The 4,536-nt window shown below is 39.9% G+C and overlaps 1 non-coding gene across 1 annotated transcript; it reads left to right on the forward strand.

The window, feature by feature from the left end:
* The first annotated feature begins 1,638 nt into the window (after nt 1–1,638).
* On the forward strand, nt 1,639–1,710 carry TRNAD-GUC (transfer RNA aspartic acid (anticodon GUC)). Its single transcript has one exon. It is a non-coding gene; the product is annotated as a tRNA-Asp (tRNA).
* The last annotated feature ends 2,826 nt before the right edge of the window (nt 1,711–4,536 follow it).

The following is a 4,536-nucleotide window of genomic DNA, read 5'->3' on the forward strand; positions in this document are numbered from 1 at the left end:
ACTTTAGTGTAGCGTCATGTATTACTCAGTCTGATGTATGTGTCATGTATTTCTCAATTTGATGTATATGTCGTGTATTTACCATATGTCAATGAAAATTTTAATGGAAATTTGCTTGGCTTGGGAGGGAGGTCTATGCCCCCTCTAGCTATGCCACTACATTCCAGTTAGGTAACACATAGCAAAATTATTTGAGAGAATTCTACTTGTATCATTTTCAAATGTCCAAATTCAAATAACATGTAATTTGTAATTAAAGTTTGGAATGGTTTCACTTTTTTTTATGACCGGATGAGTAAATCTTTTGAGAAATAAAACTATACTCTGTGTCGTTCTGTTAACTTGAGATCATCCCCTTTGTTTTCAAGACTTCCTCCATGACCTTCCGAACACGAACCTGGTGCTGGAAACATAAAGGGAAAAATATTACTTGTATTTATCATCTACTTGTTGCAGTTCATTTGAAGGAGAGAATTTTCCAAATAAAAAAGAATTTATCATCCTACCTCCACAGCAACATTTCGATAGTGGACTGAGACGAAATACTTGTTGTTCTCAATGCTGGCCCCCTATATTTCTTCCATTGCACAGAGCAGAGAGTTGTAGACCTATTGTGCAAGTATTTTTTTAGATAGATTGCATTTACTTTAGCTGAACTTGCATTTGAAAAAGAAAATATTCATTGTATTTATCATATATTTGTTGCAGTTCATTTAAAGGAGAAAAATTTCCAAACAAAAAAGAATTTAGCATCCTACCTCAACAGCAATGTTTCAATAGTGGACTCAGAAAGCAATACTTGTTCTCAATGTTGGCCCCCTTTAGTTCTTCCATTGTATAGAGCAGAGAGTTTGTAAACCTATTGAGCAAATATATGTTAGATAGATTGCATTCACTTTAGCTGAACTTCCAGTTGATAGATATGTACTGCACCTCAGTGATTGCCGCGAGGTGCTCCTCTGCTGGCCGGCACGAACCACGTTTTTCAAGCTATAATAAAAATACATGTTCATTTTTAAACGAACTTATCAATCAAACAGATAGACCCTAACAAAATAAACTATGAAAGGTTCTTATAATCTCGCTGCTGGTACTTGTAGTTGCGGTAGCCATGGACAATTTGATGTCGAGTCCATGGTGTGAGGTGGAATGAAGTAATAACTACCATTAAGCCTAAAGACACCAACTTTCTTATGAACAAAATAAAGGTGTTTTAGGGTGCAAATGTCCCCCCCACCACCACCAAATAAAAAAATAGGTTATTTAAAGGAGTTCTACGTGCAAATAAGGTATTTTAGAGAGTTCCGCAACCGAATTTTCTGCTACCTATTCTATATATAAATTACTGTAAATGTTTCACTTTAACTATAGTACTAACAATTAACTATCTAATAATATCTTAATTGCTTGACAGTGTGCAAGTTCAAACAGTCATCCCAATCTTATACTCATATAGATACACAAACATGACTTAAAAATTGAAATTAGAACTTGTCAAAATTGGAAACACCGGCACAAGCCACGGAAAGCTTCTAGTTCTTCACCAACGTGGCATGCAGAATTGCTTAAAAAAAACGTGGTACGCAGAGTGATAAACAAAACAATTAATTATGTAACTATGATACGAACGTCAACAAGGTCGTTGTAGTATAGTGGTGAGTATTCCCGCCTGTCACGCGGGTGACCCGGGTTCGATCCCCGGAAACGGCGTTTCTTTTTTCTCTCGTCCTTTTTTATTTTCTTTCTTTTTTAAAAAACGTTTTCTCATTTTTACCCATGGAACAGCGAGCGTGTCTGCGTGTTACTTGGCTATTTGCGTGCCTGAGCTGTATGTTTAGGAAGACTAGCCAGATTGGCGCACTATGCGCGCCTGTGCAAACAGATTAACCTAAATTGACGCACTATGCAACGCCTGTACCAAAAACATTAACCTAAAGTAATAATGAAAAAATATTATCTTCTACTATGCTCAAAACAACATCATAACGATGCATTGAATCAAATCCAAAAACTACATTAAATCGGCATAGTGGCTCAAAATCTGAGAACACGCCAATCTCGAACATTTTGGTATAGAGGTACAGATAACTTTTTGTTAGGAATTCACTAACTTTTTTTTGTTAGGAATTTACTAACTTTTGGGTGTTAGTAGATATAGCTGACGAATTGGTTTACATTGATTATTGGTTTTGGTAGGGGCAAAAGATAAAATTAGCAATGAATGAATAATTCAATCATAATTTGCGAGTTTATGAAGTAAAAGCAGTGCAAAACGTAGTAGGGCTACCACATGTGAATGTAGTATACAAAGTTTAGTTATTGATTTTATATATAGAAAATAATAAAATATATTTTATACTTTCAAATAATGGGAAAAATATTTTTCAGATCATGGGACCCACTCAATAGAACCGTGGATCCCACCAACCAATGTGCGTGGGTCCCACCAACCAATGTGCGTGGGTCCCACCTGAATAGATGTGGGTCCCACGTGGGTCCCACCTGAACAGTGTTTTGGTTCCACGTGGATCCCACAGTGTCCCACATAACAGTACATGGATCCCACGCGGAGCCACGAGAGAGCCCCAAATCCAGCCACTTTAGTATATCTAATAGATAACCGGCCCACTATACCAGGAGTGTGTTTGTTTTTTTTGCTGTGGCCCTATCCAGTCCATGCACACATCTGGTTACCGCTAGAATTTTCAAAAAAATCGTTTCAAAAAATGAATTTTGAAAAAAATCCCAATACGTGTAATATAAATGCAATTACATGGTATGTCATGTGGTGTACGTAATATGTTCTCTAGTTATTTCACTGGAATGACAAGGGTGGTGAGGATGATGGAAATGTGTTTAACATAGCGGACAACGGCGAGGAGATTTTCGGCCCACGGGGATCGAGAAGGCTTAGAAGCAGGCTGAGGTAATGGGTGCCCCGCACTGCTTATATGAAACGGACAAGAAGCGCACATTGCTAGGGTTCAGCAAAGCTTAGCTTAGTTGTCGATAAAGTTGTTTGCAGTGAAACCTGTCCGTTCGGATTTGAGTTATTGACTCGATACGGTGTTTTTTTTTTTGAATTTATTCCAAAATTTAATAGCATTATTATTTCAGTGGTATATATCCATCTACAACGACCCATATATACGTGAAGCAAGCGGAGAACCATGCTTTAAGAATCTTGCAAACTGATGTGGCTATACGATGGAGAATCCAAAATAGGTGGAAAAGGAGGTCCAAGAGCATGTCAGCTTTAAGCTTAACATTACCATGCCTGATTTTAATGGGACCACAATTTATTAGGCAAGTCACAGTTTCACTAACCTTGGTTACAACGAAGCTAATCATGACCAAACTTATCAATAAACCATAACTTCGGACCAGAAGCCATATATTGGTTGTACTCCCTCCATTTGAAATTAGACTTTTTTAGATTCAATAGTATTTACTATATATGTAGACATAATATACGTAGATGCAACTATGCATCTAGAAAAATTAAAACTAACTATAAATTGGGACGGAGGGAGTATACGGAGGGAGTATAACAAAGGTTATACTTGTATATTTTTGCAAACCGTAGTTCCTGATTCTGAGCCTACCCGTCCGCCGCTGTCGTCTGTCGGCCAGTCGTTTGTTTGGAACCCCGACCTCAACGGCCAACCCTCTTGGCACGTCCTGCGTCCGCCGCGCCGTCTCTCTGCTCACCTGACGATGAGAAGTCGGCTTCTATAACCTGCGGTTACACTTTCCTTCTCTCCTCGACGACGCATGACGTTTTGCAACTGCACTTGGACATCAAATCTCCTTTTTCCTAAAACAAAACCCCTGCTCAATCACAATCAGCTCCAAGTGCTTATGGCCTGACACTTGCACTAGGTTATGCTCTAGTATTTCTTGATGGCGTCTCCCAGTTCAATCAGTCAACAATGCTGGCTCTGGCTGGTGTGAACTCGCCCTTTGGCGGTTTTGGCCTTTCCCGATAAGGTTAACCTCGAGAGGGACCAAATCCAAACTATGGCCTTCCAAGTTGCCCCTTCTCCTTTCCTGGCCTGGCCATACGAGCATGTGACGTCAGCCGACTCCTCACAGCAAATCCATCTGCTAGCTTTGCTCAATCATGCGCCGCCACTACATGTTATTAAAATTTATCTGGCCTGTTACTTCTCTTTTTTCCCCCCACTCCTTTCTGTACTTGGTTGATGCTGAAATCAGGCTTCGATGGATGGATGGATGGATGGCAAAGAGGAAGCACGACCTCTGTGTGGAGGTGTGTGACCTCTTGACTCCTGTCAGAGTAGCTGTGCTCGGGGGCTTTGGCCGTTGAATCGCTTTCTCCATGCTGCAGATCGTGTCGGTGTCTGTTCTGTTCTGAAACCTGAATTGTTGGGTGAACAAAGGTTCAGTCTGGCATCGGAATTGCCTCACGGCTGTTCTGGAAAAGTGGGAAACGATGGTGACTGTTCATTCTTGGGGAACTACTGCAATTGGTAGCACATCCTACTCAAAGTTTTACTGTGCGATACTATACAA

This window comes from Setaria viridis, chromosome 5, assembly GCF_005286985.2.
Source record: "Setaria viridis chromosome 5, Setaria_viridis_v4.0, whole genome shotgun sequence".
NCBI classification, from domain to species: Eukaryota; Viridiplantae; Streptophyta; class Magnoliopsida; order Poales; family Poaceae; genus Setaria; species Setaria viridis.